This window comes from Stigmatopora nigra, chromosome 4, assembly GCF_051989575.1.
Source record: "Stigmatopora nigra isolate UIUO_SnigA chromosome 4, RoL_Snig_1.1, whole genome shotgun sequence".
Taxonomy (NCBI): domain Eukaryota; kingdom Metazoa; phylum Chordata; class Actinopteri; order Syngnathiformes; family Syngnathidae; genus Stigmatopora; species Stigmatopora nigra.
Window position 1 is genome coordinate 3029100 of NC_135511.1, and position 27500 is coordinate 3056599.

General features: G+C 39.8%; 1 protein-coding gene across 2 annotated transcripts in view; it reads left to right on the forward strand.

The window, feature by feature from the left end:
- The window catches only part of LOC144195607 (netrin receptor UNC5C-like), a 207426-nt gene that overhangs the window by 22042 nt on the left and 157884 nt on the right, over window positions 1-27500 (forward strand). The window lies entirely within an intron of this gene.

Sequence of the window (27500 nt, forward strand, 5' to 3'; positions counted from 1 at the left end):
TAGCTGAGTGAAAATAATAATTTATTTTTTTCAACTTAACAAAAAAAAGTATACGCATATTCTCCAGTATTTACTTGTCCCAGCTTTTTAACAGAAAATATTTTTTGTGTTCGACAAAGCGACCATCAATTTATTTGATTCCCTCTTTGGACCATATTGTGACGAAGTTTTGACCAGTGCGGTCTTGAGTGATTAGCTCGTTGACGTCCCACCTCTGGGATCCCCAGTTCATATCCAAGTCGGTCCATCTGTGTGAAGTTTGCACATTCTCCCAGGGCCTGCGGAGAAAGACTACACCGAGCCTATTCCACCTTTATTTGGATTTTGAGTCACCATTGAAAATGTCTCCTAAGCCTCCTGGGCCATCTAAGACATCAAAATTATGAGGTGTTCTGGGCTGTCCTTTGGACTGACCAGGATCAGGTCCATCATGGACAGCACCTCCCACCCCCTGCACGAGTCGGTGGAGTCTCCTCGAAGCTCTTTTAGCAGTAGACTGCGGTACCCTCACTGCAGGAAGGAGCGCTTCTGCAGATCCTTCCTCCCATCAGCTGTCAGGTTCTTTAACCAAAAAAGGCTGTGGGTTAGGACCTACTGAATTCTCATATAGTATACATGTGCTTCTATATATATGTATGTGTATGTATATATATATATATATATATATATATATATATATATATATATATATATATATATATATATATATATATATATATATATATATATATATATATATATATATATATATATATATATATATATATATATATATATATATATATATATATATATATATATATATATATATATATATATATATATATATAAATATATATATATAAAGAAATATATATATATATATATATATATATATATATATATACATATATATTTCAGCTATATATAAAGAAATATATATATATATATATATATATATATATATATATATATATATATATATATATATATATATATATATATATATATACATATATATTTCAGCTACACGGTTACTTATTAATATATTTATTCATGTATTTATTGATTGACTTACTGTTAACTACTTATTTGTGTAAAATGCCTTTCCTATTTCTGCATCCTCACCCTCTTGCTACTGCAACAAAGAAATTTCCCGAATACGGGATGAATAAAGTTATCCAATCCAATCCAATCAAAAAAAAAAAAATGAGATGATGAAAGTGACTGAAACGTGACGTTGCTACATACGCTAAACCACGCCATTGCGGCATTAATGAATCAACCGTGCGTTATACCAAGAAAGATTAGGCGTACATTGGGAAATTGCCAAAAATAGCCTTTTCCAAGGACACCAAGCGAGTGGCAACCTCTAAGAATAAAAATGTGAACCAGCATTATGAGTGTTTATGCCGTAGATACAGACGTGAACCTGATATTTATGCCACCACGGCGTGCCATGGCTTTAGGATAACTAGCGAAACTCTTTCAGTCATTGTCATCATGTCTCGATTTTACTTGAACTCATTGAGCGCTCAGGAGGCCCATTCAACGGCACCTCAAAATACAAACAAAGCTGGAATAAGCATGGCGTAGTCTTTCTCCACAAGTGATATGAGTGATGGGAAATTAAATTACTACAAAACAGAAGAAGGCAAGACGTTGTCTTTCTCTGATTTTTCTATTATTCGGTGGGTCATTCTTCTTCTATGGTGAAATGTTGCTTCTTCAGCCCTGATGCCATTCAATTCAGCGCCAAAGAAGAAACACGCCCCAACTTCAGGCCTTTTTTTTCATCCCCAGTCTTCCGCTTGCGAGTTTCAGCATGAATGTTTACAATTTCAAGAACTTTTATTTTTTTTATACATATTTAATATCCCGAAGATATGAATGTTGAAGCCACGAAGTGGTAAATGATTACGGATATTGGGATTGGCTGGAAATATACATTTCCTTATATTTCTGGAATTCTCAAGGTCAAAAGTCGACAAAGTGCCCCCTGTGATATATTTCATTTTATTTCACATAGTGCTGTTCCAAATATGATCTTATCAATCAATGTGATACTCCAAAAATCACCTTTTCGTGATGAGAACAGCTCTACTTTCAGTATATGAAATAAGTATTAGTACTCTGAATTAATGTTGCATTAGTCACTGCTAGAAAAAAACTAAAAATGGAAAAAGGAGCCAACAGTTGTCAATTGTGTACTTCGCCAGTCTGAGAGGAGTGGACATAAGCTACTAGCAGCCATTTGAGGCTATTGAAATGGTGTCATTCAACACTTGCACAGAAGTTGGCACTTTGTCGGAAAAGAGGCTGGAAGTCAAATTTATGTGGTCTAACTGTGACACTTCGAAAAGCAGCTTCTGGCTCAGTAAGTTGTTTGGTAAATAATTTACTTGGGCTTTCAGTCAGTGTAAAAATGTTGATTTTGAAAGGTATCAATTTATTTAGATTTTAATTTTTTGAGAGCACAGTTCTTTTCAAATTAAAACAAAATAAAAAAAACATTTGGATTCCCCCACATAGTTATATTTTTGAGGAATTAAATTGGTACTTACTGATTTTGTCTTGCTGATTTTCATATGATATAAATCAATCTCAATCATCTTGTGTAAATTGTCCCATAAAATAAATGTGCCCTCCTAATTCAACTTCTAAAGCTGCTTTTCTTCCTTATCCTCACCTTTTGACCTGAATATTTGGAACCTTATCTTAATTTTTCTGCCCCCTCCTTAAGTCTGAAAGCAACAGGGTCTTAAACCACATTTAGGCGTACATGGGGATTTCCCATGGAACATAAGTTCTATTCATTTACAAACCCGTCGTAGACTCTTCAGGAAAAGAACACCGCACGAAAGAGACTCGTATTACTCCGGTGATATGAATCAAAATGACACATTACCCCCTTTTTGTTTGCTTTTTGCCATTCTTGGACCCGCCTATCCAACCAATAGTTTGCACTAGCTGACTTTTTGGCCCCTTCAATTAGTCACCGCTTCAGAATAATGGCCATGATTTAGCCTCACCTCGTCTGAAAGGTTAGACCGCGTTTGCACCAGGATTGATGGAAACAATAAGAGAACCGGTCTCAAGTGAGCTCGCGACTTGTTAGTAAGGTCATCTGTCTGTTTGGAAGCTTTTATTGGAGGATGATTCAAGCAAATTAAAGTGAAAATCGCAGGTGACGTTTACATAGTTTAGATGGGTAAGTGGAAATGGAGGTCTGACTAGCATTAATGTCTGATTTGGTAAGGAATAAGGCAGACAATAAATTAATAAGTTACTGACCAATCTATGATCACATTACTTTACAGCCCAGTGAGTATGTAGTATTTACTATTTAAAATATAGTATATTACTTTTTGATACAATTTGGGCATTAGCCAACTCTAGGTGTCGGAATTGGTATGGAGACACAACATATGGAATCATTCATCCATTTTCCTGTTCATCCTCAGTAGGGTTGCAAGGGGTGCTGGAGCCTATCCTAGCTGACTCCGGGCCAGAGGAGGGATACACCCTGAATCGAAGGCCCGGCCGATCGCAGAGCACGAGAAGACAGACAACTATTCACACTGACACTCATACCTAGGGGCAATTTAGAATGTCCATTCAGCCGGCCATGCTTATTTTTTGGAGTGTGGGAGAAAACTGCAGTACCCAGAGAAAACCCACGCTGGCCCAGGAAGAACATGTGGATGGGCCTGGATTGAAATCCAGAACCATACATCCGTGAGGCCGATGCGCTAACCACTCAGCTGCCAGGGAGAAAAAAGGAAACAATTATTTAAAAAAAAAACACAAAAAGTAACCTGTGACCTATTGTTCATGAACTAAATACTCTTTTATTCTATCACATCTTGTATTTCTTATTACAAACGTGCTGCAAGTTCTGCTTTTATAGGTTTTTGAGTTCTCGAGAAAGAAAGAAAAAGACAGTGAACCAAAAGCTCATAATATGGAGGTTTCATCCTCTCAAGGTGGTAAAAATACCATTAACTTTAAAGATACAAATACTTGCTTGTAGATGTCTACAACATAATGAGTTGTTTTTTACATGTGTTCCATGCTTGCCAAATGACTCTGTGTGGGAATACTTTCAAAAGTTGGACACTCCATATGTTTGTGTGTCTTTTCATTTGTGTTGACATGCAGCAGTTATTACATATTTGAAATCTGCACACTATTCGCAACACATATTGCCTTTTTTACTCTGCTGCCGACTCTTAAACACACACACACGCAAAGACACATGCTGATACCAGGTGGCAAGAGGCCAATGCTAATTAATACCACATTGTATGCGTTGGCGCTAACCTTTCTACTCTCTTTCACCCTCCCATGACACTATACTTATAGCATCATTGTAAACGCGGACAATGTTTCACTTAGCAGATTAAATTTATACATTTACAAGAGCAGACTGTGTTTTATTTAATGTGAATTGAACATATAAAAGTGGGGGCACTAATTTGACAATTTCCTCCAGACAACCACTCATGCTCACAATCACTTGCCACCAAGTGGGACTCGAACCCAGACTGCTCGCACCAAAGTCTATGGGAAGAACCGCAGCAACATTGTAATTTTTATTATACCAATTTAGCCACTAATGGGATAATATATTCTAATAAACCACCCATTCAAATGCAATGCATAGTAATTCTGAAATAAAACGCTAAATATTCATTAATACATTTTCCAAACTGCTTATTAATAACAATAATAATCGGACATGGGCCTTGTCGTCATCATCAACAACAAAAGCCTACTTGTCATCACACCCAGAAACTGTGCATGACGAAATTGGTAGTGCTTCTCTACCAGGTGCGTTTACTCGGCAAAAGATCTAAATAAGTGATAGTTATGGACTCGTAATTTGGCATTCGATACTTTCGCATCACCCCCCTCGAGCGGGTCACTTACCTCTCACTGTCTTTCACTTACCTCCAGTCAGCCAGTAGGAGGCAGATCATCACCCAAACATCTATTCATATTACCTCAGAAGGGAATGTGTTGCGTTACTACAAATATAGAGTTCTGATAGATGTGGGGGGGGGGGGGGAAACTGTCCTTAAGCCTATTTGTCCGTGCTTTGTGGGACCTATAGCGTCTGCCAGAGGGCAGCAGCTGGAACAGATTGTGACCAGGATGGTATGTGTCCCCTATGATGTTCCTGGCTCTGCTGAGGTAACGAGGGCTGGCAATGTCTTCCAGTGAGGGCAGAGAGCAGTCGACGATCCTCTGGGCAGTGTTTATCACTTTCTGCATGGCCTTTTTTACCACACTGTGATGCAGTATGCCAGGATGCTCTCTACAGTGGTTCTATAGAAGGTTATCAGAAGTTTCGTATCCAAGTTGTTTCTCCTAAGTACCCTGAGGAAATGGATATGGGAATGGTAGTTTCTGAGCCTTCTTCACCACTGCCGTGATGTTTGTAGACCATGAGAGCTTATCCGTGACGTGGACCCCCAGGAATTTAAAGGACTGGACCGTCTACCCATACTCAATTTATGAAGAGGGGGGCCAGATCTGTGCTGTGTTTGCGAATATCCAGAATTATTTCTTTAGTTTTCGTGGTGTTCAGTGTGAGATTGTTCACCGAGCGTGGTGGGCTGGTGTACAGTCGTATGTCCACAAGGAGTACAGAAGAGGGCTCAGTACACAGCCTTGAGCGGAGCCAGTGCTCAGTTTAATGGAGGAAGAGAGGTGGGGACCAAGTCTAACAGTTTGTGGTCGGTTGGTCAAGAAGTTTTTTATCCAGCTCCAATGGAAGAGGAAAGTCGAAGTTGCGAGAGTTTGTTAGTCACTATCGCCGGTTTTATGGTGTTAAAGGCTGAGCTATAGTCATTGAAAAGCATCCTCACGTAATTCCCACGGTGTTCCAGGTGGCTCAGTGCTGTATGTAGAGCAATGGCGATAGCATCCTCAGTGGACCTGTTTGCTCTATAAGCAAACTGGTGAGGGTCAACTGAGGGAGGGATTGTATTCCTGATATGGCGGGCTACCAATTTTTCAAAACATTTCATGATCACAGGCATAAGTGCAACAGGTCTATAATCATTCAGGCTGTCAATGGTTGGCTTTTTGGGGACAGGGATAATGGTGGCGGATTTCAGGCAGGCTGGGATGATGGATTGTTGCAGGGAACAATTGAAAATGTTTGTGAAGACTCCAGCCAGTTGGTCAGCACAGGCTTTGAGCACATTCCCAGGTACTCCGTCTGGGCCAGCAGCCTTCCTGGTGTTCACAGACCGCATTACCAGACTCACTTCTTGTTCCCGGAACTTCAGTGTATTGCTGCAGGGTGGTGGTGAGGGTGTTGAGACTGGGTCTGATGTGTGAGTCTCAAAGTGGGCAAATAAAGCCTCCGGAGTGGAGTGAATGCAGGGGTGAGAGATATGCAGATATGCTGCTGATCCAGCTAAGTGAGGATGAGAAGTGGCTTTATAAGCATGTTTGATGTTAGAATAGACATGGTCAAGAGTTTTGTCTTCTCTAGTATAACATTTTACGTATTGAATAAACTTCGGTAAAACAGTCTTTAAACACGCTTTGTTGAAGTCACCACCGACAATAAATACTGCATCGGAGTGGTCAAGCTGTTGTTTGTTTACAGGCGCTAGCAGGAAGTTAAGTGCCGTGTTAACGTTCCTATTCGGAGGCATATAGATACCTGCTACTATGATGACCGTTAGCTCTCTCGGTAAATAATAGGGCCTACATCGTATTGCCAATAGCTCTAAATCCGGGGAACAGTGAGTGTCAATGAACTTACTGTCACAACACCATTCATTGTGTATTAACATGTAAAGTCCTCCTCCTTTGCTTTTGCTTGTTAATTATTTTTAACGATCGTTCCGAAAAAGCGTTCGGCTAGCTAGCGATACCGCAGCGTCGGGGATATGCGGGTGTAGCCACGTTTCTGTAATGAGAATAATGTTACAGTTCCTAACAAAGCTGTTGGTAGCAATTCGAAGTTCCAACTCATCCATTTTGTGGGTGATGGATTGGGCGTTGGTCAAAAAGATACTAGGAAGTGGTGCTGGGTGTGGTTGTTGTCTTAGCTTGGCAGAAAGGCCCACCCGGCGTCCACACTTTTGCTTCCTCTCTCTTCGCCGTCTTCAACGTACTTTAAGGGGGCTGGCTATCCACGGAGATCCCGGAGGTCTCAAGATGTCCTCGGGGATATCGAAGGTCTGTTGGTTGTATGTTGTGAAATCGGATATCTCGCATCTCCTTCCGATAGTGATTAAATCCTGGCGACTCTAGGATAACGAACGACACTGAACTGGAGAGCGTAAAGCCGTTATGTCATTGCGCGCCGCTATAATGATAATAATAAATTATTCTCACAAAGGTCATGGGGGTGGTGGAGCCTATCCCAGCTAACTATGGACACTAGGCAGAGGAAACCCTGAATTGGTGGACAGCCAAACGCAGGGCACAAGGAGAGGGATAGCCATTCACGCTCACACCTAGGGGCTATTTATTGTGTTCATCGAGCCTACCATGCATGTTTTTGGGAAGTGGGAGGGTATCAGAATAACCTGGGAAAAACCCATGCAAGCATAAGGAGAACATGCAAATTATACATAGTGATGACTGACTTTTGGATTGAACCCCCGAGCCCAGAACTGTGAGGCCGATAACCACTTGTTCACTGGGGATCCCACAAAGCATAGTAATTCATTTATCTTACGTACTGCATATCCTGGTAAGGGTTTCCAGAGCCTATCCCAGCTGACTGGGCGAAAGGAAAACTACACCCTAGTCTGGTCACCAGTTAGCTGTAAGCCACACAGAGATAAACAACCATTCACATTCACAATCATACTACCACAAGCGGGAATCGAGCATGCGCCTGCCCGCAACGAAGTCAATCTACCAGAACCATTATACCAGGGGTGACCAAGTCTAGGTTAAACAACCCTAATTCCAATTCATAGGGTTGCTTTTTTTACCCAATAAGATGTACATTTTTATCACAGACAATCCTATTGCATTCTAATGAGGAAGTTCTCATACTCCCAGGTGAATTATATATATTAGTCATATTATCCCCGTCCACCCATTCAGCCTTCATTCTAGAAATTTCCTTGTCAGTCATAGTCCATCGCGCAAAAAGGGAGAGATACTTAGCATTCAAAAAGGTACCCAAGTGCCGATCCAATTAAGTCTTACACTGTCTTTGCTACTTAGTTGGTTTCTTTTCCTCTCATCGTCCTTTGGCCCATTACTGTTCATCCTTTTGTGACATGGATTCGCAACTTATTGTCTGCTATTGATGACGATAGAAGTTCAATCATCTGAAATGATAGCACTGAATATATGAACATCAAACTCATCAAGAAATGTAACATGTTTTAATAGCAATAAAATCCCACTATCCTGTATCAGGCGGACCGGGGGATGAGTGGGGTAGTTAACTCGGATAGGCTCCAGCACCCATATGTCCCTTTTGAGGATAAGTGGCCCAGGAAATTCATGAATAAATGACATACTTGTATAAAATATTATGAACTCACTGGCTACCTTTGATATTGTCAGATAGAAACTTCATTCACTGCAACTCTACAAGTTGAAATGGATTGGACATCTACCCATGATAAACTAATTGAAATAGTTTGAATTTCATGTTCAAGGGGCAATTCAGAAGCTGGGACTATTTGTTGTTGGAGCACTAGTGAAAAGGGCACCTCTCAGGGTTTTATTCTTTTCTTACGTCAAAATAGAGGCAAATTCCACGCAGAAAAAATCCCACCCATTTTGTCTCGCATATGAATCCAAAGCCAGAAAATTTGTAGTTGAATTTTGACCATTCTGTTTAAATAAATCTCAAGCGGAAACAATCTCCCAAATGTGCACAAATGTGTTATTTCTACTTGCATTATCACACAAAAGATCCTTGTTACTTTTGAAAAATAACACAAATCGCCCACCCACCCCACCCTGTATCAGCGATGATATGAACACAAAATAATCCTGAACAGCCCAAAGGCCTCTACTGTCCTAAATGAGGTTGACTTTTACTATTGTAGCGCGTGGGTGGTCTGTTGTTCACAGCCCGCTTAAGCTTCTGTCCCCCGTGAAGCTTGACTGTGCATTATGTGGCCCTCTGACAGCCGTTGCTATTTTTTCCCCTTTTCTTGATCTCCTAAAAGCACCCTGGGGGCAGAAACTTTTTATAAAATGGTCTTGGGCTGCGCGTCGCACCCGGGAGGCGACGTTCCGTTTCAAGTAGACCGCTATTATTGCTAAGTGCTGCCATCTGAGCACCAGTGTGTGTCCCGCGACCCATCTTTTACAAGGCTGGCAGGACGAGACGATGGGGGTGGGCCGATGCTGGCCAGCTCGCGGTTTGCGGCTCAACGAGCGCATACCCACCCTATCACATTATTTCCCCTTTCTTTAACTTCAAGTGACCACTTATCTGGGTGGGACTTCCATCTCCGGCTTCAACGGTGTCATAAGTCAGTAGTGGTGTCAAAATTGTTGTAAATGTGTCATTGTAAACTAAAACTATAACTAAAACGTCCCCGTGACGGTGCTCCACCTCATTCCTATCCGATTGTAATTATAGCCAACTCTTATTACTCATTGGGTGCTGGTCTCTCACTCTTTCATTCTCATTTGCATAACCGCTTTATCCCGACACACTGACTCGGTGGCCATCCAATCGCAGGGCACAAGGAGGCGGACAACCATTCACACTCACACCCATACCTAGGAGCAATTTAGAGCGTCCAATGAAACGTGACCTGGATTTGAACCCAGGACCCCAGAGCTGTAAGGCCGATGCGCTAACCACTCAACCCACCGGGCCGCCAGCCCACCGATTAATTAATAAATTCATTTTTTTATTTAAAATTAAGTTATTCATTTTCCAAAAATCCTTATAATATTCTCCTGGGTTCTGGTGATGACCACCACACAGATTAATTCACTATTACAGAAACAAACAGTTATTTTATTTCCCTTCTCATCTCTTCCTCCATCACTTCAGCAATAGTAGAGATCAGGTTATTTTGTATTTTGCCCAACGTGCCACTAAACACTTTATTAGTGGACAGGAGGTAATGTAAATTTCTCAGCAATGAGAGAAAGAAGTTCCACATCATTTCCTTTGATTTGGGGAGGCAGCGCTTTCATCGTGTTTCCAAAATGAAAGTACCAGCTTGCCCAAAAAAAATTACTCAGACTATCAATCTTTTTAAGATTTCCCTATTTTTCTTTACGTTTTTGTTGTGGTGCTCCGTTTCCCTGCGCACTTGCTCATTGAATTGTAACTCCACTCAGATTACTCCTTAAGTTTTGGAGCCCACCGTTGCTTGTAAGTGTCCGGCAGCGCGTTGGAGTCTTGTTGCTGCTTTAGTTAAACCAGTCAAATTCAGTGTTGCTCCAAACAATATATCGATCGGTGGTAAATAACAAGCACTCCCAGCAATACAATTTGCATTGTTCCCGTGAGCCAGGGGTAGTGCTCAAAGTTAGCAAACTGAAAGTGACGGACAAACCCTTTTCCCGGTTGTAACAGGCTTGCTAGGTTCGGAGTTGACCACCCTTTCTTAATGATGTCATTTCTTTTCTGGAAAAGTCCGTCTGGAAAATGGCTTTGCCTGCAAATCTGCAACCAAATCCATTTCCTCAGTCGGCCATTGTGGGTTGAGTTTGCTAGCTCTGGCTGGCTAACTCTGGTTTTGGCCCGCCTACTCTATCACTAGCCAATCATAGTTGGTGAAAGCGTTGACATATCCCTACGACTGGGAGAAGGCAATGACGTATCCCTACACCTGCGAGAAGGCCTTGGTATCACCAAATCAAATTCTGATTGGTTAAAGCAAGTCTTATCGACGCTTGTTTATTGCAGCAGAGACTGCAGAACTGATTGTGAAGGTCTTGCGGCAGATATCTGACCCTGGCAACAAATAATGACTAATATGTGATTGGTTAAATGCTCTGATATGAAAACACACATCTGGAAGCAGTGCAACCAGGGGGAAAGCAATGAAAGGAAGCTAACAAACATTTTGGAATTATTTAATACATTTTGATCGACTAAATATATATGATAGATATGATTCAGATATTTCCAGCAAAGAAGGCCTTGAACGCCCTGACGGCCCGCCACTGATATAACTAGAGTGTTACCCTCATGTGGCAGTTTATTGGTTCCAATTAAGAACAAATAAATAAATATATATTAAATAAAACACCGGCTACATGAAGTGTATTTAAATTTTTTTGGGAAGTATATTATTTTTTGAAAGTGACATCCATGGCTACGTTTAAAGGGATGTTGATGTTTTCTTTCTGCAATTGGATCTCATACCATTAGAATATTCAAATTAAGATTTGTTTTCTGACAGTATTCTCAGGAAAAAAAAACCACATACTAGATTGACCACAAATGCACAAAAGTGTTTGGTGAATTTGGCTACAGAAACATGAAACTGGTGGGGTTCGGTAGCTCCAACAAGGTTAAGAACCATCGCTCTAATTTGTCCTGAGGTGTCGGTGTGTACGGTTGTCGTCAACCAATTAAGGGTGTCCCCTTTCTACTGCCCAAAGTTGATTGGGTTTGGGATAGCAATGTGCTATCACAAAAGACTAGGCAAAAGGTGGACACCTTAGACTGGTCACCAATCTCAGATACAAAGAAACCTTAATTATAACTCATGCTGTCGAGATGAAACATCATATGTATTAGGCAGTGGCGGGCCGTGAATTTCAAACCGGCACCTTCAGTGTCTGACTCAATCCAACCCTCAAAAGCTATTTTATTACTAAAAAACCTTCACTGCATCTACAGCTACGACACAAAAAAAGGATCAATAATAACCTCATACAATTGAAATATTATTTGGGAATATTGCAGTGGTGTACCATCGGGGCCTTCAAGGCCTTCTCTGCTGGCCTAAGAAATATCTGAATCACAGACTGATTTTAATTATATTTTGTCCATGAACACTTATTAAACAATTCCAAATTCCAAATAATTCCATTGTCTGTTAGCTTCCTTTCATTGCTTTTCCCTCTGCTTGCACTGTTTCTAGATGTGTGTTTTCATATTGAAGCATTTAACCAATCAATTTCAGCCATTTGTTGCCAGGGTCAGAAATCTGCATCAAGGCATTCACAATCAGTTCTGCAGGCTCTGCTGCATTAAACAAGTGTTGATAAGACTTGCTTAGTCCAATCAAAATTCAATTTGGTGACACCAAAGTCTTCTCGCAGGCATATGGATACATCATTGCCTTCTAGCAGGCGTAGGGATACGTCATCGCTTTCAACAACTATGATTGGCTAGTGATAGAGTAGACTAGCCAGAGCTGCCAAACTGTATCTGGAACGAGCTCCATGAGCAAATATATTGTTGTGTTAATCTAATAGCGGTTTTGTCAACCCGCAATGGCTGAAGGAGAAGAAATCGATTTGTTTGCAGATTTACTGTCAAAGCCATTTTCAAGACGGATCAAAAACAAGCTGGACATCCTTAAGAAAGATCGGACAACCCCAAAGCAAGCAAGTCTGTCACAACCTGGGGCCGAACATTTTCAGCACTAAATCGAATAAAAACATGCCAGGTCAGGCTTGACTTTCAGCATTAGCTTTGATGGCGAAAGAAAAGAAGGAGTAAAGAAAGGAGGTTATTATTGATGATTTTCAATGTGTCTCATCTGTAGAAGCAGTAGAGGTTTTGTAGCCATAAAATAGTTTTTGAGGGTTGGATTGATTTAAATAGCTGAAGGCGTCGGTAGGGAATTCATGGACCTCCACTGGAATATACCCGTATTTTACTCCCCAAAAATCCTTTTTTTGGACCAGCCAAAGAATAATCAATGAAGAGGAAAAAGTACATTTGCAATGGAATACAAGGCACATTTTCGGGTAGTTATTTGTTTGGTTTGTTTATTCAGAAACCAAGAACAAAGATACGTTCAAGTTACTATAGTAAAATTAAGAACAACTGGCTGAAGTTATCTGTTTAAAAAAACATGCTAGTTGAACACTCTCAATGGCCTCTATGTGTAGGGGTGAGCATAAATGGTTCTCTGTCTCCTTGTGCCTTGCTACCACCACCCACCACCCTCGTGAGGATAAGCGGTTTGCAAAATGAATGATTATTAGGTACGCTGGAGTATTAGTTCCAGGCCTGGCCAAACTATGAAAAAATATATTCATTCTTTTCTATGATGTATTCTCGATTTTAGGATTATTTCAACATTTTTTGCAATGTTTTGCATTTTCTTTTTCTATATTTACCATTGTAAAACATGTTCTGAAGTACTTGTGCAGTCTTCCTATTGTTTACTTTACACAGACATCCATTCCAATTCTATCCCTGTCAATGAAAGAGCTCATTTCGTACCCCCCCCCCCCCCCCCCCCCCCATGACGGAGTGCAGAAGCATACACCAGTAAATGAGTTGAACTTGAGGCTATTTTCCTCTTGGTTTTCTCTCCACTATCAGTGGCCTCCACTCCAAAAAAGAACTCACTAAGAACATTAGAGTGCGCGTGTCAGATGAATTTGTGCATGTGTGAGTGTGTGTTGTTAAATAAAAAAACTAAATCTCTTTAAGGCAACAAGCAGCTGTGTTTTGAATATATACTTATCAGAGATGCAAATGCATAGTATAATGTTTTATCTTTGATTTCATTTTTTTATTTCTTTTTGTTATAGACTTTGAAGGACAAAGTTGTGCTTGCCTCTTGTTTAAAATAAATCATTGAGAACATTAGAGAGAATTGGTGGCGGTGTGATTACATTCTGATGTACTGCCACAAGTCCTGGAAGCTCGTACAGAAAATGAAAAGTGCTGTGGTGCTCTGGCATTAAATGATGTGTTTGGATTCTTTTTTTAAATGTTTTTTTTATCATATATAATTCGTACGGTCTCTTTAATTTAATTCATATTTAATGAAGCAAACATATTGACTATTATGCTAACAGAATATATTTGTATGCAGATATATACTTTTCTTAAAACCTAAACCAAAATCTGCTTTTTCTCAATCTGTCTTAATGGTTTTATTATCATATATAGTACATTTCCATAAAATTACTTGATTCATTTTAAACACCAATGCTGGAAGTTGTTGTAAATCCTGAAAATATTAAGGGTAGGTTTTCCCATTCCACCTTTCAATTAAAAATACAGTAATACATACGGGTGTACCAACAATTTGGGATACGAGGAAAATTCCGAGTGCATTTTTGTCTTGAGATGCGAAACAAATTAGAGATACAAAATACGATACGGTTCCCGATGTGGCCACCAAGTGGCCCATCATGCGAGAGGCTGCTTATGAAAACAACATCGCTCTGTCTTTCTCTCAACATCTCCCTCACGAAAAGATATATACGAGCACCGGCCATATAGGTTGCATGTTATGCATTAATCAGTGCAAATTTAAAGGAAAAACAATGGGTCCAAAGCAAGTTAGTGTAACAAAGGGCAACCTATCATTTCCAAGCTGTGGAGTGAAATTCATAACGAGATGGAGAGCCTTCGTTTAATATTGTTAAAAGATAAACAGTTAGCGGGAGATAGAATGACCGAGTCGATAATTTGAAAAAAAGACCGTGAAATCCACGTGGACTGTAAAGCAAGCCTCTGAAAAAGACACCAGCTGAACCCTTCAAATCGAGTTTAATAATTTAAAAAAAACGAACGCTCAGTTCTGAGGCATGTAAGCAGCAAGTTCTGACTCGAAAGGCGCGATGGAAGACATTAACATCTTTTACTCAGTTATCGCACAAGAAGGTTTAATTTTAGTATAATGTAAGATTGGAATTTATTTTTAAGTGCATATAGTAATCTAAGTTCAATTAAGTCAAATTTAAAGTGTATGTTACGCTATGAGCACGATGCCTTCAAATCTCCCTCCAAGATGTCCTAGCCTGATTCATAACGCAGTGCCGTCTTAAGTCGTCCAACTAACTAGCTTGCAGCCTTTTGAGTCTCAATTGGATTTTTTCAGATTGATGTGTGAAATATTTCTTTATCAGATAGATCAAACAGTCCAGGTAGTTTCATTAGAGGAAATGCTGAGTCTGAAGTGTCACTTTATGTCCTGACATTTTGTCCAGCTCTGCATCCTCTTCTCTTCCTCTTTCACTCGGTGGGGAGATCCAGGTCCAGGGGAATCCAGGTGTTGTGCAGCGCTAACAGTTGATCCTTTGTGTAAAACAGGCTGAGTGGGTCAAAAATGTAATGTCCAGAATTTGTAAAGATAAACTAAACTAATAGATCGAAGACTGCCTATTGCATAACATGCGTCTTGGAGTAGAGTCTTGAAAGTAACGTTTTAAAACATTACATAATGGAAAATAAAATATAAAGTAAAGTAACAAGTAAAATCTTAAGAGACATTTAAACGTAAAATATAGGATAAAAAAGCTGTAAAAAGCTGTAAAAACACAGAATACGAGTGAGGGTATAGGGAGCTCCTGCAACTTTTCAAGGGCATACTTATCTTAAATGTGCTTGAATAAAATTTTGAGATGATAACAATTAAGCTATAAGTTACTTGGGGAAATGTAATGTTTTCCAATGTTTGTCCTAATTGCTACATCTAATCAGCAATTAGGGGTATGTGATACAACTTAATTATTCAAATGATGCGGTCTTAAAAGCAACCAGTGTTTGTTTAAATATAAGTGCTTCACTGTCGACTCTTACAATTTAAATTAATTTTTTTCGCATTTTGAGCAAAATTTCAATTATGGACTCAACTATGTATTGCAGTCATGTTCAGCACTCGACACAAGTTTAAAGACAGTAGTGTATGACTGTACATTTTTGATTCAAGTACAACATTATTGCATTTTCCTTGACATTAAAACGAATGATGGGCGACCCGGCAGCTTGAATGGTTACCATGTTGGCCTCACAGCTCTGGAGTCATGGGTTCAAAACCAGGTCGGTCCAACTGTGTGGAGTCTGCATGTTCTCCCTGCATGGGTTTTCTCTGGGTACTAAAACATTCATGGTAGGCTGTTTGGACACTCTAAGTTGCCCTTAGGTATTAGTTTGAGTGAATGGTTGTCCGTCTCCGTGTCCCCTGCAATCGGCTGGCCACCGATACAGGGTGTCCCCCACCGCTGGCCCGAAGTCAACTGGGATAGGATCCATCACCCCTAGCGATCCTTGTGAGGATAGAGCAGTTCAGAAAAATAAATGAATGAATGAATCCTCGAAAGTGGTTGATGGATTTTTGTTTTATCGACAGATAGGGAATTGTTGGCATTGTCTAAAGTAACAAGAGGTCATATATTATTTATCTGCCTGGTGGGTAAGTTCATGTTTCTAATGTGTTATAATGCAAACATATTACTCTGTATGCTCAATCTTCAACTTGACTTGGCGCCATCGCCACATATGTGCTATCGTTTCGGACAGCACTAAAATGTGAAGCAATTATCCCATCAATCATCGACTGGAGTCTTCAAAACAACACAAAACAAAAAGCTTGTTTCACATTTATGTAGTCTATGTGCTGTTTTAGTTTGTAACTGACTCCAACTGGGCTCATCTCAATGTGTATTGGATTGGATAACTGTATTCATCCCGTATTCGGGAAATTTAATAGTGACAGTAGCAAGAAGGGGGTGGGGGGGGGGTGCAGATACAGAAATAAAATAAAAACACATAGTTACAAGTTAGACAGTACAGTCGCAAAGAAATATTAAAATGTAATTTAAAAAAAAGATAGAAGGCCTGTAAAACAAATAAGAGTGGACAGAGCTACTGCCACTGGCTTCCGCGTGACGGTGCCATCTTGGAAAAAAAACAATGGCATCTCTGAGTTAAGATAATAATCCAATAATATTCATTCATTCATTCATTTTCCATTAGGTCATAGAGTGTGCTGGAGGCTATGAAGAGGTTGCCAGCCAATCACAGGGGCAAGGCGAATGACAACCATTCACACTCACACTCATACAGAGAGGGAATTTAGCTTGTTCAACCATGCATGGTTTTGGGTGTGTGGAAAAAAACTGATTACTCTCAGAGGCCCAGGAAGAACATCTAAAGTACACAGAGGAAGGTTGGAACCCATTCCAGGTTGAACCCTCGATCTCAGAACTATGAGGCGGGATGTGCTAACCAGTAATATGAAAATTAAATCAAAATAGCCAATAAATATCAGTTGTTACCTTCTCTCCACGGAGAAATTATTTTGAAGGTCACTGAGATCACAGAACATTTTTTTGATGGCTTCACAGAAGCATTTTGGAATACAAACACCATTTTGTTTACATAATCTAAGAGACTGTTCACATAGTCTTAATATGCTGCTGTTTTAATTGAAACTGGCAGCCTAGTCCAAATAGATTGGACAATTTATCACCATCAATGGCACTGAATGAGTTTAGAGAGAGTAAAGTCAGTACAATCATCTCAACTATGGTTAACTGTTCACGTAGTCTCAATATGCTGCTGTTTTAGTTGAAAGTGGCAGCGACCTTCCTAGTCCAAATGGATTGGACATTTATCACCATCAATGGCACTGAATGAGTTAAGAGAGAGTAAGGCCAGTACAATCATCCCAGCTATGGTTTCAATGCTCAGGGGGAATATAAAAATGTGGTCACAGGCACAGACGCCAAAAGTCACATATCCAGACAGATGTGAAAAAAGATGTGAAAATTCCGTCCTGCATTCTTTAGCCATTAAACACATTATAACCTCCAATATCCGATGTATCTTTTTTTCCCACTGATACATGGCACAAAATAACACACTCACCTTATTTTACTTCGAATAATCTGTGGACAGGGGTGATTCAGTCATCTCTGTTGCCTAGCCGCTGCCCTTCAATAACCAAAGTAAGCTCAGTTTCCAATGTGGAGTGGGTTTCTTTGTTGCGTTGGTTTCTACCAATGTGGAACTAAAGACATTAAAATGAAGTATGTACATACTTCATATATATATATATATATATATATATATATATATATATATATATATATATATATATATATATATATATATATATATATATATATATATATATATATATATATATATATATATATATATATATATATATATATATATATATATATATCAGTAACATGCTTATGTATTCATATATTTATTCATGTATTTATTTATGTATTAACTTACTTATTACTTTACACACAAATTTCAAAGAAACAGCATCAATTTATTTTTGGTTCCATTATACAATTAATAATTAAATAATAACACAAGGATAATAAAAAAAATAACATGATAATTTGCTGATTTTTTTTGTTTAATTCGCCATTCATATCAACTGTTTAGTTAGCATTATGGTTTGTTTATTTGGCATTAAATTAACTGAAGACTTTTCTAATTCCCTAAGCATTATGGGCACAATGATAAAGATTACAAATTAGCCTCCAATTTCATTTTTTCTCTCTTAAATTCATTTTCCAAACTTTCTACTCATTTTCTGTTTTTTCGACAGCAAACGTATAATCCCTGCTAAATTACTGTCTCTGACGATTCTTTTTTGTTGAGTGGTTTTGAGTCTCCCAGAGACAAACATCAAAGCTGCGCCAAAAGCACTTTACAATTAGCAATGAGATGAGAAGCTTAAAACTCAACATTTGCCCAAAAGGCTGCTAAAAGGCTCACTTTGTCATGAAAGTCAAACTGTAGAAAGGCTAAGTTGCTTTTCAAAGTTTTTGTTTTTTTATTTTTTATAAGCCCAAACCCAATATTCATTTAAAAAAACTGTTGGTTAAAAGGAACATTTGATTAACCCTGATAAGCATTACTCAACAGTCAATCTGATTGTCATTTTTAAGTTCACTGTATTGTGTTGAATTCATACAAACATGCTAGTGCCAAATGTGTATTCTACTTTCTAAATTAACGCAGACGGTGGCTAAATTAATCAAAATTGAACAATACGATGAACTATTTTAGTGTCATAACATTGGTACAATCATGTCGTGTAAAATCGCATTTCTGCTGTGAATTATATGAATTAATCACTAGCAGATTTCCAATTCACTGTGTGAGGATTGACAGAGAATTAATGACTGTTGTCATTGACTAAAAGTTTCTAAATTTTTCTTTATCTTTATGAAGAACATTCGAACAATTAATGTAGCCACTGTCCCCCAAAAAAACTTGATTAGCATCAGAAGAACAAAAGTTGCATACCAACTTCTTCGAAGCATCAAGCCGGCGTGATGATAATCAAAACCAGGAAGAGGAGTTGGAGCAAGTTCATTATTCACTGAGAGGCATGCGGAGTGGCTTGGAGCTGCCCAAACACTGATGAGAATAGAACAGATGAAGGATATTTTTGTCCATTTAACACGTGAACATTCATGGATTCACGTACTCAAAAGCGTGACTAAAAAGCCATTAGCACGTCACTCGTAACTCGTTCAAGGCTCGTGAGTGACTCCCAATATTTCCAGACTGTCAAGACTATGAGCCGCACCACCCAAATTTTACTCAATTTTACCCATATTTATGCGACACCTGACTATAAGGCCCAGGTTTCAATTTCTTTATATGGAATATTTACATGGAAAGGTCACCGGATGGATTCGGTGCAGGCAGTGGGCAGGCGCAGGCTCGATTCCCGCTAGTGGCGGTATGATTGTTTGACATTTTTATGGACTTTTTAATACCTAACATAAAAATACCACGATGGACTGCAGCTGCGAAGTGGTGAAGGGTCACAATAGTACCGTGTGTAACATCAAAAAACGATATATTTTACAAGAACACCAAGCGAGCGGTAACCTTTACGAACCTCTCCTCAGCAGACTAAGAGACATCGAAACGGTACGTCGAGGGAGTGTTACTTCACATAATTGAAAAGATTGGTTATCTTCTGAAGCATGTTTTTAGCATGGTTGAGATTGAGATTGTTTGAAAGAGGGTGCCTTCCCAGACATTCTTATTCAAAGATGAACTGAAAGCGCCAAAGTTCAAGGTCACCGGAGGTTCATTATTTGTGGTTATGCTGCTGGCTAGCTTCATGGCAAAGCCAGTCTTAATCTACAAGTTCGACCATCCTCACGCTTTAAAAAACAAGAACAAAGCCTTGCTGCCCGGCTACTGCATGAGCAACAGGAAAGCCTGGATCATGAAAGCCCTCTCAAAGGACTGGTTCTTAAATTGTTTCATTCCGAAAGCGAAGCTGCTCTTCGCTGAAAGGGGGCTGTCCTTCAAGGTCCTCTTCCTAATGGAAGGAAGCGTTGAATTGAATTTAATGCCTTTATTGTCATTATACAAGTGTAATGGACTTGGACTAAAACTCCCACTAACCAGTTTTTATTTATTTATAACAAGCAGAGAGAAACTATTTCCTTTCTGAGTAGAGTATTAAAAATATTTACCCATTTTAAATATATTGATTATATTTAGATACTACTTTACACACTTTGCATATCCTTATAACTATAATATTTAATAAATACACTTCTTGATAATTGTACTTTTATTTTTGGATAGGGGTGAAAACATATCTTTTGGTAGTAAGAAGAGGGGTTATCCTACTGTGCGACCCAAAATAGCAATGTCTGTTCTACATTATCTGCGAAATTTGAAGCATTACTGTAGTTTTCACAGAATACATGTGGACTTTTCAGCAGCGTTCCAAAGCAGGCAGATCAACTAAAGCGATACGCACTTTGACGGGTGGGCATGTTGGGGCATGCTCCAAGTTAATGACAGCTGCCTTGTTGACGGACCTCAAGCCAATTACAGTGCCACATAATTGAGCCTGATTGCTGGGAGGCCAATTATAGCCAATTTGTGGCCTTTTACTATAAATGTGTTTATGGCACCTTTCTTACCCTGTAGTAAATAGAAAATCTAAAAGAAAAATGGTTCTCTTAAATGATAACATACTTTTGGGGAAAAAAAAACCTTTCTCTCTTTATCACAAACTGTCAAAGTTCCAATTAGAGTTACGCAGCGTCAGCTGATGCCTCGAATGTGCATGTTATATGGTGTACAGTAAGATGAATTGAACTAATTCTAAGCTTTTTTTCTGAAAGGGGGGTAGCTCGGCATCTTGAGTGGTTAGCACATCAGCCTCACAGCCCTGGGGTCCTGGGTTCGAATCCAGGTCAGTCCACCTGTGTGGAGTTTGCATGTTCACCCTGGCCTGTGAGGGTTTTCTCCGAGTACACCGGTTTCCTCCCACATTCCAAAAAAAAACATGCATGCTAGGATAATTGGACACTCTAAAATTGCCCCTAGGTATGAGTTTGAGAGTGAATGTTCGTCCGTCTCCTCGTGTCCTGTGATCGACGGGCCACAGATTCAGGTTGTCCCCCGCCTCTGGCCCGAAGTCAGCTAGGATAGGCTCCAACACCCCCGCGACGCTAAAGAGGATAGAAAGATTTGGAAATGAATGAATGAATGAATGTTCACTAACATGAATATGAATCTGTTCATTATTATTTGCTCTCCCTTTTTAAATAAATCAAACTCAACCTGTTAATAATTTTTAGGGACAGAATAGCTAGACACGTTTGTGCTAATGATGTAGGTGTGTTGGCTTCATCACGCCATGATCGCCAACTCTCAACAGAATTATTTGCAACCAAGTGTGAAGCGGTCAGGGTGAGAACAGGGGCCTCCAAATCTGAGACCACGGTCCTCAGTCGGAAAAAAGGCGGCATGCCCTCTCCAGGTCCCCAAGTGCAGGGGTTTATTTACCTTGGGGTCTTGTTCACAAGTGAGGGAAGAATGGGGCGGGAAATTGACAGGCAGAGCGGTGCAGCATTTGCACTGATGCAGACTCTGTATAATTCCGTCGTGGGTAGGTGAAGCTCTCTATTTACTGGTCAATCTACGTTGCTACCTTCATCTATGGTTAAGAGCTGTGGGTTGTGACCGAAAGAACAAGATCACAGATACCAGTGGCTGAAATTAGTTTTCTCTGCAGGGTGTCTGGTCTCCTTTTATCGATAAGGTGAGAACCTTGCTCATCCGGAAGGGGCTCAGATTGGAGCCGCTGCTTCTTTGGATCAAGAGGAGCCAGATGATTTGCCTCGGGTTTCTGATTAGGATGACCCCCAGACGCCTTCCTGGCAAGGTGTTCTGGACATATCCCACCGAGAGAAGGCCACAGGGAGACTATGTCTGCAGCTCGCCTGGGAACACCCTGTGATCCTCCCAGATGATCTAGATAAAGTTGCCTAGGAGTGAGTAGTCTGGGTTTCCCTGTTGAAGCTGGTGCCACAGCGACCCAATCTGAGATAAGCGGAGGAAAATGAGATGAGATAAACTGATAAACTAATTGGTGGGAGAAAGAAAGAAAAACCTGTTTACGGCAGCCATCTAAGGTAGGGCAACCGGCACCAGCTACCAATGGTGTCATTTTACTGAAGTGTCCAGGCCAATAGAGTATCAATTAAATAACTTACACGATGTGACACTGCCCCCTGCACACCCGCCGGAACCCCAGTTCCAAATCACATTAGGTAGCTCGGCTGCAATTATTATTAAATTCTTAGTACCAGCTGAACAGTTGCGACTTTCAAACATAGTGATCAAGATGTTTTCCTGTTTGAGATTTTTTATTCTTTTCTTGCCTTTGCTGAGATTTGCAGGGATGAATTAGAAGACAACAACTGTGATTTGTTCTGAGCGCTAACATGGCAACATGCCAGATCCACTGAGGCTCACAAAAAGGGAGAAGCAGAAAAGAGACACAAATAGTCTCAAAAAGAGAAAAAGCACCGAGCCCTTCCCAGTAGGGACTGGGACTAATGTAATATTTAGACGTACTCGTGGGCCACTGATGTCACCCCAGCTTGCTTTTAGACCTCTCGGAAATAGCAGTCAAACACTCGGCGGCTTCCCTGGTAGCCACAGTGGTGAGCTGCCAACGAGTCAGGAAGTCTAATAGCACATTTTCTCTCTAATAGCACGTATTCTGTATTTATTTTACTTTTAAAACTGTCTATGTCATTACCAGCCATGTTTAGCTTAAATTATCACTTACACTAACCCTATACTGTGGAACCTTGTGTACAGAAAGTGTTTTGAGTTACATTTCAGGTCAAGCATGGAAAACTTATTTCATTTCAAATCAAGACAATGTACAGTAATTCAATGTGTTTTACATATTTAACATAAACAGTAAAACAAAAATATTCAGTTAAGAGGTAGAAATAAAAAAAGGGAAATGATTCAAATCAGCATGATTCTTAAAAAACTAAAAACTAAACCAAAATAGGTAACAGAATAAGTCCTACATTGATTTTAAAGAGTAAGCACAGTTACGGATATGACTTAATATTTATGTTTCTTATCCCATGCTGTTGATCATTTCAACAAAGTAGTAGCTGTTCTCAAAGTGTAAGTGGAAACATTTGGCGCATAAACACACTCACACATTTCCAGACTTCAGATAGAGAAACTGAATGGTCTCAAGGGCCAGGAGCTAGAAAGTTCATGTAATACTGTATCGTGTGTGTGTGTGTGTGTGTGTCTTTGAGAGAGGGAAAACAACGAGCCCTTTCATAAATGTCGCCTCCATCGGGGCTCAGAATTCTCACTACAGCTTCACCCTTTATTTTCAGTGTCAACTTTGTTTCCTCTTAACCCTTGAAAAGGCACTAAACTGAATTCATTGAATGTCATTGATGGTGGTAGAGATCTTTTCCATCTAATCCAAGATGCTTCAAACAATAAAGCATTTTTTTCACTTGTGACACCGACATTTTCAATTTTTAAGCAAACCATTTTAAGCTGAGGACTTCCACAAACTTTGTTCATAGCCACTACACCAATTTGGATCTGTTTCAAAAGAAACACTACTGGTGTACTCAGCAACAAACATAACATAGATTGACTCATTTGTATAAGTATATTGTGTATATTCTATATTATATTTTAGAAATTATAAATGACGCTACCTGGCAGCTTCAGTTGTTAGTGGGTTGGTCTCACAGCTCTGGGATCCAGCATTCAAATCCAGGTTGATCCACCCGTTTGCATGTTTTCCCCGGGCCTGCATGGGCTTTCTCCAGGTACTCCAGTTTACTCCCACATTCGAAAAACATGCAAGGTAGGCTGATGGGACACCCTAAATAGCCCTAGGTATTAGTCTGAGCGTAAATGGTTGTCCGTCTCCTCGACGGCCTACATATCTGGTTGCCAGATCTTTATGAAGTTATTTTTCTTTTATTATTGAAAATAGCCACCTATAAATGAAAGATCAAACAAACATCGTTATTATTTTCCAGAACATCCTGCTATGTGCTGCATTTACAGTATATGATTATCTACTTGACATGATTGGACACATACTTGTACTATGTTGTAAGTTAAATATGGCATACATTTCCTAAAGTCCTTAGTCTAACAGTAGCCACGTTAGGCCAAATAATATGCCCGGTGAATTTCCCTCTCTCTGCGGTATGGATTTTTAATAGTTTGTCTGTGTGTGTATATGTGTGGGTGTGTGTGTCTGTGTGGTCCTGTCAGCCTCTCACCATCCCACCACTAGATTGGTTTGGCATTTTGCTGACTGGATGCTTCCCCGTTTACACAGGAGACACACACAATCATGCAAACACACAAAAACAGTAGGTGTAACTGTCCTTGCAGCATCAGAGAGCATTGTAATATTGTTTCAGAACAGCCATTTGTCAAAGTCACTCATTGTTGGTAAGGTGTCCTGCTTTTGCTTTCCACCTCTCAGTGCTTATCTTTGATCTGAGTTGAAAAGAAGTGTAATTTCTGCCTCCCGATGTAGTGGTTCACTCGCCTGACTTTAGTGCAGGCAGCTGTGGGCTCAAATCCCGCTGGTGGTGGTATGATTGGGGGTATGAATGGTCATTTGCCTCTTTGTGTGCCCTATGACTGACTGGCGACAGGTCTAGGGTGTAGTCTGCCTTTTGCCTGAAGACAGCTGCGTTAGGGTCCAGCAACCCCCTTTCAATGTTGGGCAGAATGGAAGATGAATGAAAGAGTGTAATTTTTTTACTCTTTTGCTGATATCGACAGCAATAAATGTCCAATCCATATTAACTGGGGGAGGCTTACAGTGATCCCAGCTGGATAATGCCAGAAAATCACAGGGCACAATAAGAAAAAACAACAACAACCAGCCTTGCATGTTATAACCATGTGGGATGAAATTGGAGTACAATGAGAAAGCACATTCAGGCATGGGCAGAACATAATCTCCACAAAGGAAGGTTGGGAACCTCCAGGGATGGAACCTTAGAGCTCAGCACTCTGAAACGGACGTGGTGGCAATTGCCCACCATACCACATTATCTATTATTTTTTTCATTCATGTTCTGAATTGCTTTATCCTCATTAGGGCCACAGGGAATGCTGGAGCCTATCCCAGCTGACTCCGGGCCAGAGGTACACCCATCAAAAGAGCCACATATAGGTTTCAAGCAATAAGTTCACTACCACTGGTCTGCACTAGCTCAGTAGTTAGCTTGAGTCCCAAAATAATTGTGTGATGCCACCACCAGCATGACTGGTTCCATGTCAAATACACTATAAGAAATATCAATTCTAAACGTATGTACACTGCTTTTGGTTACAGTAATTTAAAACACGACATTCCCTATTGTTTATCTATCTCAATTACCAAAACACAATACCTTGTGGTTCTCTGATTTTCCAACAGTAACATTCTGGCTGATATTTGGTGTCATGGGGTATATTTAATTTTACTCTAAAGAGGATAGATATATTTACTTTTTCTGCTTTACCTCATTGACTGCCATTTAAGACCAGGCGCCCAATCCATTTGAAGTAGGAAGGGGTGGCAGCCATTTGCTGCGAAACCTTTTAGTTCAAATGGACACCAGTGATGAACTAATTTCAATTTATAGTAGAAGAATGATTCCAGTAAAACAGCGACCTGAGTCTTAAAATGCTACTTCAAGCATTGGTGGAGGTCATCAAGCATTGGTGGAGGTCACCCTAACCCTAACCCTATTGGACACATAAGTACATGTCACGCGTCATTAAATGCTCACTGGAGCTGTGCTCCTTCTCTGTAGCAAACAGCATGAAAACCAAAGCAAAGCGTGTCAATACTCTATCACTTTGTCAACCCTGCACATTTGACATCACGCTTGCATGAATTATGAAGGTCCGTTTTATGTTTCCATGCACACAATACACCTTTATTTACACCTGTGCTTTAAATAATTTATATTATATTGCAATACACTTGGAAGGTGACTCACATGTCGCATCATTAGCTGTAGTCGGGTGCCCAAAATGACTGAGAAGTAAAGTGCGCCAATGAAATCAAATATATATATAAAAAAAAATAAGTTTATGAAGAAAAAAATTATATCATATTTTAACTTAAATGAACTTAATCTTAAATATTGTCCTCGTAATTAATATAATACTAAATTAATAATAGAGGATAAGCTGTATGGAAAATGAATAAATGAATTAACTAATACCTGTGACCACAATGGATTTTCACTGTATTCCTTCTAAAATAGGACTCGCTGTGAATGCTTGTCTTTTCGTGTTTTTAAATATTTCTCTCGTTTTCTCTCTCGATTTTTGTACGTGACTCTGTCTCATTTTAAGAATCTGCCGATACATTGTCCCGGTCCAATACCTAGAATATTAATTAAGTTAAATAAAAATAATTACTGTTGTTTATTAAGAAGGTCGTCAATAGCAGTATGTGAGTTGATATAGGTCTTTGATAGCTAGGGTGGGGGACAATGAGAGTGTGTCCTTCTTTTAACCCTTCACTTAAAGAAAGATAAACAACTCTAAATGGGGAAAATTCTGGAATTGAGTGGAAACAGGCGGGCGGAGCTCAGTTCAAACACTGACAAAACGGCAGGGGGTAGTAAATAAGGTTTGGGGTGCGGCTGACACGAGTGCCGTAGGACTCCACACAGGCGAACAGGGGCGGAGGACCCCCAAGCAGGATGTTTGAAGACGAGCAATGTCCCTCGGTGATGCTGCCACACCGGTGACAAAGAAACAGCACTGGATTGGAAGTAGGCCTCAGCACCCTGCTGCGACCACATCAGTCAATGCACACGCGTAGTCGGGATGTGCCCCTCCCTTTGCGCTAATGAGCTATTTACACACAGGGTTGACAGGGCGACACGCACCAGGGAGAATTCTTGGCGACAAAACAAAACTTCTTCGCGGAAAAAAAAGAAAAAAAATCCAAAATAAAACCTATATATGGACTTCCAAGTCTCTGTGAAATCGGTTGGTTGGCTTCAAATGGATTGAAATGATATGTATCTAGGCTGCCAGTGTCGTTTCAAAGCATAAAGTATAATTTAATATTTTTTTATCTTCTGGGTGATTTTTTTTTCCAGCGATGCTAAAGGCTTTGCCAAAGAGATCATTGAACAATGTGCATGTATATGATTTTTTTCTAACATTTTTCACCTATCAAATTTTCCCGTAGCTGAGTATGCCCTCACTGTTGTGAGATCGAGGGTTCAACCCTTCCTGTGTGGTGTTTATGTCGATTTTCTCTGAATACTTCAGTTTTCTGCCACATCCTAGC